The 14802-nt window shown below is 51.1% G+C and overlaps 1 long non-coding RNA gene across 1 annotated transcript; it reads right to left on the minus strand.

Annotated features, from left to right (window-relative positions):
* Window positions 1-243: 243 nt before the first annotated feature.
* Window positions 244-13575, minus strand: LOC108501332. The gene is made up of 7 exons (XR_001876160.1): window positions 12368-13575; window positions 8440-8582; window positions 7743-7875; window positions 4684-4798; window positions 3021-3245; window positions 2285-2468; window positions 244-1265 (listed from the first exon to the last, which is right to left on the minus strand). It is a non-coding gene; the product is annotated as an uncharacterized LOC108501332 (long non-coding RNA).
* Between the last annotated feature and the right edge of the window lie 1227 nt (window positions 13576-14802).

Below are 14802 nucleotides of genomic sequence, written 5' to 3' on the forward strand. Positions count from 1 at the left end.
GAATTCCGGTGCCAAGTTCAAGCAAATGGACAACAGGTAGAAATCCTAAAGTTAACACATCCCTATAAAGGTTGTGATAAAAGATTTGTGTTTGTGTGAGAGAGAAACCACAACCAGAAAGCTTCAAATCCAGGAAGAAAAGGGACAAAAATTCCCAAACCATGGAAAAGTCTTGGTAGCTTTCATACCTATGAGATACTAGAAAGTCCACACAGGGGAAAACACCCAAAAAGAAGACTCTGGGTGGCTGACCAGGCAAGAATTGCTCTGGGTGAGGTATTAATCATGTCTTTTTCCCCACCACTTTTCTGGTGTGTAAAAAGGGGTGAAATCCTGCCACAGCCACAGTTCAGTTTGGTTTAAAGGTCCATCAGCCCTGAGGCACAAATCCATTGGAAACCAGGCTCCATCATTCCAGCACTAAGAGGACTGAGGTGGTTCCTTTACTCTTTTCCTTTGCAATTTCTTCCCTTCCCCAAGACCACATAAAGCAGAATCAGGATGCTGTGAGAAAGAGGGTTCTCAGGGTAGTTCAGGCCCTCTAAAAAGCTCTTTTTTTTGGGGTTTTCAGGGGGACAGGAGCCAGGCCAGGGCAGGAGCACCCCGAGGAGCCACCAGTGCTGATTCCCTTTGGGCTGTGGGGAGCAGTGGAGATGCTCCTATCCCGGCACAGCAGAGGCCGAGGGCTCTGGATTTAAGAACCAGACGAGTATGAACCACGTTGGAATTCCTTCAAAAATCTGCTATCACTCCCCTCCCCACAGAAAGCTGAATAAATCCCCTTCGTATTTCAGGCTCCGAGCGTGGCCCTGAAATATTATCAGTGCTCTTTGACACTCTACCTGCCCCTCATCCCACCTGGCTCCCCACAGAGCGCATTTCCGCTGCTTTCAGGGGGAAAAAAAATCAGATTCCTTCAAAGCCTGACACTCCTCTCGAGCACGAGGGTGATCAAGTCTCCTCCATTGTATATTCGGTATTTTAACAGGGTTTTCTTTCAGCCCTTTAACGAGTTTTTATTCCCTTTTGTGTATCAGACGCTTCACTCCGACCGACAGTTTTACTCACCCCACGTGGAGTAATATGAACAGGCAGGACAACCTTTTATTCCTGTGGCAAGGTTTGCTCTGCCAACATTCTTCTCCTCCTGCAGTTGGGGGGGATGTGTTTTGACCCTTTCTTCACCCACCTTCCAGCCTCGGAGCGAGGACGTTCCCGCCGGAGCCGAGGCAGGAACAACCCCCGTGCTCTCAGATCTCACAGCCCTGCGTCGAGGAAAGGGGAAGGAAAACAATCAAAAGAAAAGCAAATGTGGGGTTTGGCTCGTCTGAACAGCCAAGTTTTGTTACTTCAGCCTCAGCCCAGGCTTGGAGGACATTCTGTTACAGTCTGCAGGGGGCGGGTCAGGCTGGGATTGTCCTCACACCTCTGGGGAGCTGCATTTATAGAATCATGGAATCACATGGGTTGGAAAGGACCTTAAAGCTCATCCAGTCTCATCCCCTGCCACGGGCAGTGACACCTCCCACTAGCCCAGGTTGCTCCAAGCCCTGTCCAACCTGGCCTGGGACACTTGGAGGGATGGGGCAGCCACAGCTTCTCTGGGCAACCTGTGCCAGGGCCTCCCCACCCTCACAGGGAAGGATTCCTTCCCAATATCCCATCTAAACCTCCTCTCTGTCACTTTGAGCCCATTCCCCCTTATCCTGTCACTACATATGTTACTTCTAACACATCCCAAGCTGAGCATGGAGAGAGAGCAAATCTCATCCTGGATGCAGGAGGTGCCCAACCTCGTGGTGATGCTGCCAGGCTGGTGGGAAAAATCCATGCCTGAACTGCTGGGGGACAAGGCCATTCCCACCAATCCTGGCCTGAGCAGGAGGTGCCCAGATCCCATTTTTTAGCCACAGAGATGGCAGCAGTCACTGACCCCACAGAGGAGGGTTGTTGCAGGACACCTGGCTGGAATTCCAAAGGATTACACCCCCCAGGCTGAGGGCTGCACAAATAAATAGGTGCCAGTCCTGCCCCCCAAATCCTGCTGGACAAAAGGACACAGTGGGTGACGTTGGATGGGTGACGTGGGAAGGAGAAGGAAAAAGGCAGAGGCACCCAAGGAATTGAGAACCCACACGGGCAGACAGCACCTGCTCCCAGTGATCTCGGGCTATTGGGGTTCTCCAGCACAGGGATTCATGGAAAAATTTTAGAAAGGTGAATTCTGGGGTAAAAAAGACCGATGTGCAAACCTCTGAACCCTTTTTTTTTGGATGTTTTTTACCTGCTTTTGGGAACAGGGGACTCTGTAGGCTCCTCCTGTGTCTGCAGGCAGAGCACTTTCAGGCCTGTCTTGTCCTTAATTACTCAGATCCAACGGAGTCCTATGATTGGAAATCATCTGCCATGAAAGGTCACACATTCCACGGGGTCTTGGTTTTTTGATGTTGCACGAGGCTGGGGCTCATCTGCTGAGAATTAGGAGGTTATTATTCTGCGGAAGCTGATCCAAATTGCCTCTTATCCATAGGCAGAAAATTAAAGGAATATTTAAGCCCATTCCACAGATTACAAACTTGGTGGCATAGCTCTGCAACCAGTAGTATTAGGATCGTGCATTTGATAGTTGCCAATAATTCAAGTCAACTGTTTAACATCTGGCATTACTATATAATGTCTGGCTGAAGCTGTAACCTTTTTTCCCCCCCCTGCTTTTAGAAAAAGCCTTTTCTGCTTTGAGAGAATTTTGATTACTAAAGCCCTTCCTGGGACAGATTTATCCTGTGATTTAACATTTTGTGATGGAGTCTCCTTTTGAATCAGTTGAATAATTGGCAGTGACTTTGGTATTAAACTGATTCATGATGTACATCCAGGCCCTTCAATAATTTAACATTATTGTCTTTATAATCGAAGCCCCTTTTTTGACCATTAAAAAGTATTGGAAACAGTCTGGTGATCTGCTTGGATTAAAAATAAAGTGCAGAGGATTGGGAATGATTAGGGATGGTCAACCTTACCTTGGGGTCAGGCTGAGAGGCACTTTGTGGCTCTGTGCAGCTCCAAGATGGGCTGAGGTGTCCAAAGTTTGAACCTGGTCTGGTGGAAGGTGTCCCTGCCCATGGAACAGGATGATCTTTAAAGTCCTTTCCAACCCAATCATTCAATGATTCTCTGATGAAATAGGTTCACTCTCTGCTTTTTGGAAAGCTCCTAACTGTGATCACTAAATTTGGGCAAGAAACCTGGAGAGGAGGGGAGAGGAGAGGAGATCAACCACTCTCGTCACCATGGAGGATCTTTGGGGGAAAAATAAATGTAAATGGGCCAAGTCTTGTCTCTTTGAAATCCCCCAGTGGGCTGATCCTGGTGGGAGCCATCCCAGGAGTGCCGCTGCCACCCAGGAGAGGAAGGCTGGGCCCTGCAGAGCCTCGGCACATGGAATTAAAAGCTGTCCTTTCACACTCCACTCTTCCCGGCCCTTGGCAGGGCTCTGATCTAACAGGTTTTGCATAGCTGCTAGACATCTTCCTAATAGTATCCCCTGGGAATTCTAAATTTCACTCACAGCCTCTAAATTTTCATTAAGAGCAGTCACACACGGAGAATGATGGATTAGATTTTATTGTTGGAAAATCTCCAGATGAAATTAAAGTGCTTCTTTCTTTTCTGAAACCTTTACCTTTCCCCTGTGGTGCCCTATAAATAAGGTATCAAATAATGTTTATCCTTTTGAATTCTGCAATCTTACATGTTTCATGCTTACTCCTGACCACTTTCCTGCCTCTGAAGAGATGTCACTCTTCAGTTAAATCCTGGGAACAGACACTCTACCTCGTGGATTTTATTCCAAAGCAGCCTGACTGTGTCCCAGCAGCTTTTAGGAGCCTTCACTTAAGCCCAGGTACGTATTTATAAATACAGTGTTGTCTCCTTCCCTTTCCTGGAAGTCTTGCTTTCATTTCCTTCCTCCTTCCACCGAATTCCCCATGTCCTTTCTTTTATCCCTACTTCTCCATCCTCTCTGTGTACATCTAATCTGTCCAGCTTGCAGACAGATGAGACACCACTTTGGGATCATGAGGCCTGGGGCTGAGGCACTTTCCAACCCCTGATAAGTGGTATCCGCTCCCACTGCCCCTGGCCAGCAGATTTTTATAGCAGATGTTGTTTCTTCCACAGTGAAAACGAAAAAAAAACCCAAAACCCAACCTATTATTTTAAGACTTTTGGGTCTTAAACAGTTTTAGATGCTTTTAGTCTTCACTTGAAAAAGCAAGAGCCCTGCAGGCAGTCGGTAGGAAGTGCTGGAGAGCGGGTAATGCTGGCATGATTCATACTGGTGTCAGCTCGTTTAAATGAAATTCCACGGGGATTTACCCAGCAAAGGCTCTGAACAAGTTTTAGACAGCATCTCCCACCCCCACAGCTCTCACTTCACAGCATCTTAAATTAATACAGAGCACAAAGGCCAGGGCTGTACCAAGACAAAAGGCTGGCCGAGACTGGGGAGCTTTCTGGCTCCCCAGTGGAGAGAAGGGTCCCTGATTCCTGCAAGCAGGACAAGGAATCCAAAGAGAGAGGAAAGCAGTTTTTCTGCTGATTTAACACATCATTGTTGACGGGGGTCCCCGTGTCTTGAACTGGAGCTGGGGTCCCAGCCCCGGGGGTTTTGTGACTTACCAGAGCTGACCCCAAATGATGTCCCTTGTCCTGGGCAGGGCACAGCCAGCAGGGATTCCCCCATGCCAGGAGGCTCCAGCTGCCCCACTGGGTTGCTCCTGGAGCTCGTGCAAACCTGCAGGGTCACAGAATCCCAGAATAATAGGACAGTGCATTCCCAGGCTGGCCAGAGCTTCGGAGCAGGGTCAAATCTCCCTTTCCAGCCCCCCAGGACCTCTCCTGCTGCTGTTTCCCCACGGCACAGGCTGTTCTGCTGGGCTGATGGCTCATTCCCACCACTTCAGTACATTTTCCTCCTGATTTACCCTACTTGGATAGGGAGATAATCCTACTCCCTAATACCACCACAGAGCCAAGCCAGATCCTTGTCTCAAAGTTCCTCCAACCCACAGAGACCATCCAGAGCTCAACTTCCCTGATATCCTTCCACTCTGCATAAAGACGGTGAAAGGATTTCCAAGAGGAACAACTTGCCCTTCTTCTTCTTACAATGCCTCTCCCCAGGAGCATGCAAGGGAATTACCAGCACAGGGGATTTTGGTTGTCAAACTCATTAAAATCTTAACAATTTGACTAATTTGCACCAGCTGGGCACCAGACCCTTGGTTTCCTCCCCAATTTTGATTATCCACCACTGACCTAAGGGCTGGTTCCCAGAGCAAGGAGCCCAGGCTGAGCCCTCCAGCCCCTGTGGCCGTTGTCTCTGTGTTTTCCTTCGTAAAAAAGAATTCTCAGAACCCTTTTTTGCAAAAAATCCTCCACAAAAATCCTCCACAACAGAGGAAGAATCCTCCACAAACAGAGCAGGACCCAGGTCTCATCCTCTGCTGCATTTTAATGCCCTCCCAAAGGAAGCAAAGCAAGGGAGGAAAAATCCCTGAACTCCCTGGTGGTTTTCTGGCTTTGTCTGTGCCACGTTTCGCTGCGGCTTCCCGGGAGCGAGGCCTCCGAGAGGCAGAGGTGAGCCCAGAAGGAGGGAAAGCTGGAGAGAGAGAGGAACCCTGGAAATTTGGGAGCAATGAGGAGGGAGAGGTGCCAGAGGTGAGCGAAATCTGCCCCAAAACTAGCACGAGCACAGCCTTTGCCCTCCCGGCGCAGGAGTCACGACGGCCACGCCGGGACGGGTGCCAGGGTTGTTGTTGGGCAAGGCTTGTGCAAGCTCCAAGCAGAGTCTCAGAGAAAAGGAAACGAGGGGGAGAGATGGAGGTTTCTTTTAACAGGGATGTTGGAAACACGTGGGAGTCATGAGGGAGGAGTTGGAGCACCTACTCCGAGCGTGAACACCTCTGGACTGGGCAGACTGGGAATTGCAGGATCACAGAGTATGCTGAGTTGGATCACTGAGTCCAACTCCTGACCTTGCACAGGACCATCCCAAGGGTCACACCATGGCTCCCAGAGTACTGTCCAAATGCTTCTTGAACTCTGGCAGGCTTGGTGCTGTGGCCATGGACCAAACTCAACTGTCCCCCAGTAGCTCCTGAGCTGTTGTGACAAACCCAGGGAACAGCTAAACCAGGCTCCCCACCAGACCTGCCCCCACGTCCCACTGCACTCACTGGGTGCAGGATCACAAGGCCACAGTCCTAAATTGCAAATACAGTTCAGTGGAGCAGAGGAGGCTTCCTAAAAGGCCAATCCCCACATCCCTGCTGTGGGAGAGCAAGGGGCACAGGGAAGCACAGGACCTTTGACTCCCTTTTCATTTGGGAGGGAAGTGTTGATGTTTTAAATGCTGTGAAGGGGGGATAGTTGGCAGCGTCTTGGATTTGTGAAGTCACTGAAAAGCAAAAAAACCCCTTTTTTGATGCCAGTGGTAACAACTCAGTATTGGGTTAGAAGTGACTCAGGCGAGGACGCCGCGATGGCAGGACACGGAGCTGGGCACAGTTCCCACAGCCAGCACGCTCCAGAGGGTGTTTCGCAAGGATCAGCTGGACACCATCCTATCCTTGTGCTGCTGGTGAAGTCATTGTGGCTTTGCACCCCCTCCTTTGTCCCCATCCCAGGAGGATGGGGCAGAACAGCTGGAGATCTGCTCATCAGGCAAAAAATCGGCATCTTCCCGCCTGCTGCCTCTCCGGCCTTGGAGGATCTGCTGCATCTCAGGCCTTGGGGGACAGGTTTGCTCTGCCTGGGCTGAGCTCTTCACCTCCTGCCTCGTGCCAAGTGCACACAGAGCTGAGCAGAGGAGCTGAGTCAGAGCAGTTTCTCCCTGGAGGATTTTGCTCATGGATGAACATGTGTGAGAAGGTTCTTCTGGTGTAGAAACACCAGATGTGTGCTGAGAAGGGGGGATGGCTTAGGATAAGAAGGAAGCACTTTCTTTTTACCACCTGGTTGTCCCTGGTGTTTTCCATCTATTAGGCACATCACCTCTGAAAAAGAGGTGCTTCTCCCAGGAAACCATTACCCAGGAGCCCTCATGGACACCTCTGCACCCACACGGCCCTGCACATCAAACTGCCCCATGCACAGCCTCAGTTACTCTGGAACCACCCCGTGCTTATGGAAGGAGACCCAAATCCAACAGTTTTGGGGACTCTGTCCACTGATCCTACAGCTGGGCCCTCAGGATGGCAGCTGAGCACAGTGGACATTCACTGACATCAATAAAGTGTCTCCACTGTTGACCCTGTCGTTGCAGTGCTGGATCCAACAGCCCCAGGGACCCCGTGGGCCCCATCCATCATCAGCTTAAGCCTATCCACCCACCACCACGGCCAGGAGACACTGGGAAAACACCATCATCCACTGGGAGGTACCGGGAGCTGCAGGAGCCTGGTGGTCCCTTCTGGGAGCAGGATGGGCATCAAAACTCCCAAGAAGTTCAAACCTTGGGGATTATGTCAAACCTGTAGTTTTGACAGAACACCCTGATTTTCTCTTTCTCTGGCAAACTCTGATCTCAGGCACACTCAGATAAACCTCAAGACATTGCACTGAAAGAAACAGGCTCAGAGGGCACGTGTGGCCTTATCTCCTCCACACATTCCATGGAATAAATCTGTTCCAAAGGTACTTTACATAAACACGCTGAAGGACAGACCCAGGCTCACCTCGAGGGAGTTTCTCTTATCAGTGAGTCTACAGGAGGCTTTTAAGTGACTCATGTCTCAGGAAAAGGCTCTGAAAGTGGAAACCCCAGGATGCTCTTCCACCAAACCATCCCTCCTCCTGTGCTCAGTTTTCCTGTTCATAAAAGCAAAGTGATTAATACAAAGTGATTTTACAAGGCTCGGGGAACAATCTATTATTTACTGAGATGGGGAAGTTTAACTTGGAGAACACTGTGAGCACAAAGCTGCAAAGCTTTAAGGCCATTTTTATCAAACTGAAAATAAATTGCAGTGATAAGGAAGTTTTCTTTAGGAAAACCCACCAAATTGAAGTTATTCCCAGGTTATTAGCTGGAGTAGAGATGTTGTTTTAGCATGGAGACGTGGGTGAACAAAAACCAAAAACTCAACCACGGATCCATATATCAGTAAGAACAAAGATATTTGCTGAGGAACCCAGTGTGGAATTTTAGAAAGAACCTTTGGAGGAAAACCATCCCAAAAATGTACTTCTAATTTTTTTTTTCCTTCATCAAAAATAAGGTTCTGATTTTTTTACCAACAACAATAACGTTCAAAAAGAACCGGATTAACTCGAAAGCCCCTTCACTTTCACTCCATTTCTTTTGCCCCTCCGCAGGGAAATCCTCAATGCACAGCTCCCAAATGTTAATGAACAACAGCCCTTTCTTGGTACCTTTTAGGGCCTGATTCACCGGGATCATCCATAAATATTCCTTTAAAAACCTTCCTGAGGAGCTCCCGGGGGCCGTGCGAGCAGCCGATGGCCGGAAATGTTGGTTATTCCTCCCTCTCCTCCTTGGAACACTGGTAGCCAGCCTGGAAAAGACCAGATGCTTTAAATGGTGGGAGATTTACAGCCCCCCCCCTCACCTGGGAGCCATAAACCGACAATTTGTTCCCTTTCAAAGGCAGCCCCTGCCCGGTGCGGGACCTTTCAGCACGGTTTAGAAAGCTGGGCTTAAAAAGCCCGGGAACTTTGAGGAGAACAGGGACACAAAGTTCATTTTTCAAGCACTGCAACGCCTCAAAGATGAAGATCGGGGAAGGAAGGCATGATGGGGTGCTTGCAGAAGCCCCTCACTGCCCAAATCCTGCCCTGGGCTTGCTCCTGTCTCTCCCTGCCATGGAGATATCCCATACAGGGAATATTTAATGTGACAGGGTTGGGAGGGGTTGGGAGCCCCCCTGACACACAAGGTCTGCTCCCAGATGGGAACTTCAGGTGGCCACTGATGGACTTGTTCCCGACCTCCAGTGGGCACTGGGAGGATAAAACTCCACCTATGGCCAAGAGCTGGTGTCACAACACTGCAGTGCCAGTGCAGCCTGTCAGAACCTGGCCTTGGCAGAGGGGTTTGTGCAAACACCTGAGGACCAAAATCACCGTCTGCCTCTTGTTCTTGACCTCCTCCCCCATCACTTCCATATCCCAAGGTCAGGTAGCTGGGATGCAACACCTCTTCCACATCACCAGCCACGGGGCAAAAGGAGATTTTGGCATTTGGCTCAGGTGGTTTAGAATCATGGAATCATGGAATAGTTTGGGTTGGAAGGGACCTTAAAGTTCCAGCCCCTGCCATGGGCAGGGACACCCTCCACTAGCCCAGGTTGCTCCAAGCCCCGTCCAACCTTGGACACTTGCAGGGATGGGGCAGCCACAGCTTCTCTGGGCAGCCTGTGCCAGGGCCTCCCCACCCTCACAGGGAAGGATTTTTCCCATATGTCCAACCTAAATTTTCCCTCTTTCAGTGGGAACCCATTTCCCCTTGTCCTGTCACCACAGTTCCTGCTGAAGGGTCCCTCTCTGGCTTCCATGTAGGCCCTTTCAGATCCTGGAAGGTGCTGTGAGGTCTCCACACAACCTTCTCTTCTCCAGGCTGAACAGCCCCATCTCTCTCAGCTTGTCCCCATACGGGAGTTTCTTCACCTCCACAGAGCCCACGAGGGCTTCATTTCAGCCTCAGATTCCAAGTGACCTCACACTGAAGGCCTGGATCACCCCACCCCCAGCACAGCCCCGTGACCTCCACAGTGTCTCCTTGGCTCCAGTGGCTGAGCTGGATCCTGCTCTGGCATCCCAGCCCTGGAAACCAAGCGGGGAGCGCAGCAACATTCCCACGTCACGGCTGAACGAGAGCAGAGTCCTGCATTTATTGCTTAAGTAGTTGGAAGTGATTGTAATGCAGCCAGATTTATTTCTTATATCCAGTGGTGGACTTATTAAACTTCCAGAGGAGCTCTTTAAGCTGTCAGTGGGGCTTTAATTGCTGACTAGAACTACCTGCTTCTAAAAGGCTGCCGTGGAACAGCCCTCCTTCCACCCACCGTCCTCTTCTGCTCGGCAGAAGATCCCCCAAAGCACAAAGGGTTAAAGCTTTGGGCTGCCCAGCCCAGCCCAGTATCCCCCCTCCTCCCCCAGTTTGGAAAAAGTAGAATGGAAAGGATTAGAGGGGAGAGATTTATGGGCCAGCCCATCACGGAGCCTCAGTCGCACTTTGGTGGTGGGGGAACAGCCCCCTCCAACAGAGGGGCTGGAAAGCACTGCCCACCAGTAAACTGCCTACTGGGGGGAGCCAAATTCCTCCTCGGATTATTCTGGGCTCTGTGAGCCCTTGGAAAGAGAGGCTGCCCCTTCTTATTGCTGCGTTATTGATAAAGAGCTGGGGAAATCCTCACGGCTGCTCCGGAAATCTTCCCAGGGCAGGAGGAGCCTGCACAGAGGTTTGGGCTGGAGGGGCCAGGGGGCTTGACCTAAATCCCCCATCCCAGCTCTGGTGTCTCTGGAGCAGGGAGAGGAGGTCCATGCCCTGAAGTCCCTCGGGATGTCCCAGGGAGCTGCAGCAGGAGCTGTGCAGGGGGAGGTGCTCAGTCACAGCTGGGATGGGTGGGATGGCTCCCCCCAACCCAGGGGTCTCTGAATCTCTCCCTAGGGCTGGAGAACAACACAGGGTGCAGGGATGGATCCTGGAGATGCAAAGCTGCCTTGCCAAAGTCCCAAAAGAAGCCAATACTGTAACTCTTCTAATATTGCAACTCTTCTTTAACACCTTCAGACACAGTAACCCCTCAGCTTCCTGTAACTCACCCAACAAGGAAGGACCAAATGGCCTTTTAGGACTTTTTTTTTTTTCCCTTCCATAGTTTCTTTTTTAGCAGAGGAGGGTGGAATGAATGGAAAAACAGAAGTACTACATTTAAAGTGAGAAATGGCAACTGAAGTCTGCTGGCATTACCCAGCCAGCAAACAGCTGGTGTTGAATATGGGCTCAAACCAAGCTGTGATCCATCAAATCTGGATTTATAGAGGGTGAGAGGAGGGAACAGCTCCCACTTTTGCACAGTCACTTTGCTCACAACACAACACAACACAGCACTGTTCCAGGCTGGACATCCAGGGTCTGTGTCCCATGCAATGAAACACATTTGCTCTCCCACACATCCCTCCTGTTCTGGAACAGCCATGGAACCCTGTTTGCTCCAAGGTGAGTAGCAGAAGGAGGGCATCACCCACCTCCTTCCTCTGTCCAGAGCTCAGCTTCCCAACATCAGCACCTGTTTGGAATGAGCATCCCCAAAAAAAGCCTGGAGTGCTCAGCCCTGGAGGAATTGGCTGTGCTTTAGAAAAAGCAAAGCTAAACAAACCCTCCTGACTACCAACAAAATCCAACCCAAGACGACAACAACAACAAAAAAAGGGTCCTTCCTAATTTCAGCTTCTGGTCATAAAAATTTTACTTTCATGTAACAGCATGAAATCTGCACAACCCGAGCAGGGCTTTTTAATAAAAGGCAGAATTGGTGTAATATCTGAGCCAAGGTGTTTTTATAAGCCAGAAGAAGAGAGAGAAACACAGAAGGAAAATAATTTTCTTGAATTCCTTCCAGAAAGGAATTTTATTTCGATTTCCTTTAACCAGGCTGAAATTCTCCTTCCTATTTTAAGGGTTTTCCCCCTTAATAGCCATCCCTGTGCATTGATGCACTAATCCAAACCACTCATTTCTTTTTGCATCTGAGCCCCAGTGCATTTCAAATGTTTGAATTTTGAGAAACAGAGCAATTTTCGGTGTGAGTTTGGCTCCACTTTACCCCAAAACCCCTGGAAGGGCCCTACCCTTGGAAGGTGCACTCCTGCCCCCAGGATAACTCTCCTCCTCCAACACCCGCCAGGACGGAGGGAAAACACTTCCCTGTGTCCCAATCTGTGAGGCTTGAGGAGAGAATAATCTCTGCTAAAGGGCCAGAAACAGCTCTGAGCTCGGTGAAAAATGACTTCCAAATGCCCCCTGCCCTGGGGATTTCATAAGGGAAGATGGATCTTTCCATCCTTTTCCTTTCTTCTTCATTTTTCAACTCCTGACCTCGGCTGTGAACAGAAACCTCCCGGGCGAGAGCCCTCGGCAGAGGAAATGCTTCCTCCAGGCCATTTGTCTTCGCTGGTCTGAGCAGCTGAAGAGACTCACGTGGCCAAGAGATGCTGCTCCCACCCCTGCCCATCCTGCCCCCTGCTCTGGGGTGCCAGAGGGTGGGATTTGGAGCTCCATTGGCGGGGATGGTTCTTCAATCTGGCACTGGGGCCAACAGCTCCTGTCCCTCCTCACCTGCAAGAGAAGCTGAAATGTCCTCGCAAGATTTTCTTCCTCCACAGCCAGAAAAAGAGGCTTCAGATGCAGATTTAGGGAAGGAGGGAGGCAGAACCTGAAGATCCCACTGGATTTCAGCACCATGGCTTCTATCTTGGACTTTGCCATCCATTTAAGGGGGAGATTTAAGTCCCAAGTTGGGCCTGTCTCCTTAGAAAAATAAAATTCAAGGCAAGAATTTTTATAGGACAATTTGTTGCTCACCATGAAGGCCTGAGAAAGCCAAACAGCCCAGGCTGCAGCTCTGCTGGGGAGAAGGATCCGGCGGCGGCCCACCAGCCCTCTCCCTCTTCCAGCAACGTTTCCCTTCGGTTTCCAGCAGCCCGTGATCCAGGGAAAACACAACACCGGCCGCTGTTACTCTTTATGGAGGCAGCAAGAGGGCTGGAGAGAGGAGGCTGCATCCAAAGCACAATATGAGCTGCAAAAGCCATCCAAGCTCCGTGGCGCTGGATGAAACAAAGCCCACACAAAGGGAGTCCAAGGCTGAAATATGGATTTCTCGGGGTAGGAACAGAACTGTCTGTGTTTGCCTTGGAGACGGGGGGAGGAGGCCAGAGGGTTTCATCTCAGCAGGTCTTGCTTTCCAGCACACAGACATGGAGCAATTGAAAGGCCTCCTGCCAGGAGGTGTCGGCAGCCGGAGCCGCTCTCTCTCCGAGCGGCTGGAAAGGTCCCCTCCAACCCCCTGCCCGTGGACAGGTGGGTGCTCACACACCTCCTGCCCTTCCACACACGTTTGCAGGAAGAAAAGGTCACCAAGTTCAAGGCAGCAAATCAGCCATCCCATGAGCTTTATCCATCTTCGCCCCCCTGTCCTCACCCTGGCTCCCATCCCTGGGCCGTGCCAGACCTTCTGGTGTGTCCTCAGCTCTCTGAGCTCTGGGGTTTGCACTGGAGGGCATTGGTGGGATTCATTCTGGTGGGCTGGAAAGCACCAGAGCTGGGGAGCAAACAGCCATTGGAGCACACTGACATCTCCTGGAGTGATCCTTGGGCCAGGAGTTGATCCTGACAGGTCCTTTCCAACTCAGCATATTCCATCATTCTATGAACCAAGGTCTGCTGAATTATGTCTTCACAGAGCCACAAAACAAACACAACAAAAAGAGCTGGGCCTTCGCTCACGATGGAAGTTGGCGTGGACATCATAAAAAAGAAGAAATGTGCCTATTTAAAAAACAAACAAAAAAAAAATCAGTTTTTTTCCAAATGATTTCCAGGTTGGAAATGCAGTGATGCTCCCCCATGCCAGCACGGCCATGAGGTCACACGTCTGCTGAAGAGGCTGTGGACTCCCCATCCCTGCAAGTGTCCAAGGCCAGGTTGGACAGGGCTTGGAGCAACCTGGGCTAGTGGAAGGTGTCCCTGTCCATGGCAGGGGGTGGGACTGGATGGGCTTTAAGGTCCCTTCCCACCCAGACCATTCCAGGATTCCATGAAGAGGCAGGAGGGACCCACCTGGCCCGTTGTGGCAGGTCCAGGGGAGCAGGGCCGGGTCCCCGAGGTGAGGAGTGAGCGCAGGGATCCTTCAAACCCTGAAGGCAGAAGGTCTCCAGGTGTGAGGGGGGGGAGAGCAGGTGCTCTGCAAATGTGTTCCATGTATTCCCCTGGGAACTGTGCTGAGCTCATGTGAGCAGAGCCCTGCAGAGCCTGAGCTCACCCGGCCGCTCTCCGGCGGGGCGGGAATGTCGCTCATTCCAATGTGCACAGCGCACGGTGGGATCAACCCACCATCCTTGGCATCTGCCCCCCTCCCCCCAGCCCGTGTGACCATCTTCCCTGGGCAGAAATCCGGTGTCTGACAGTCATGGAGGGCACAAACAGCCGAGGAATTGAGCCAAGTGCAGGAGGAGGTGAGAGATGTTTCCCAGCTGATCTGCTCCTCCTGAGGGAGGACAGACCTGCTCCAGCATCTCCTCTCTGGTGCTTTGGGGCAGCCTGTTGCCCCCCTTTGTTGCTGTTCATCTCCCTTGAGAAGCCAGGTGGTCTGAGGAGCACCCCCCTCCTCCCTGGGCACGTTGCCTCCAGTACCACCCAGTGGTTCCCTCGTGCTCCAAGGCTGGAAATATGGTTTTAATAATGTGTCCATAAATCATTCTGTACAGAGCAGCTGGGAATAGGCCCAAAATTCCCAGGTACAGGAAAGCCTACACAGTGCTGGTGCCTTCAGCTCACCTCATGAAGGGGGGGCTACCAAAGGGCATTGCCACCACTGGGCACAACCCACCTTCCAGGGAAGCAAGGATGGGATTCAGGGCCCTAAACTGAGATATCTGGTGCTGTGTGAGATGCTCTGGGGTCTCCATGGGGCTGCCAGGAGCTACAGGATGGCTGAGCCTGCTGGTCTCCATGGGGCTGCCAGGAGCTACAGGATGGCTGAGCCTGCTGGT

This window comes from Lepidothrix coronata, unplaced genomic scaffold (assembly GCF_001604755.1).
Source record: "Lepidothrix coronata isolate B3197 unplaced genomic scaffold, Lepidothrix_coronata-1.0 Scaffold101, whole genome shotgun sequence".
Taxonomy (NCBI): domain Eukaryota; kingdom Metazoa; phylum Chordata; class Aves; order Passeriformes; family Pipridae; genus Lepidothrix; species Lepidothrix coronata.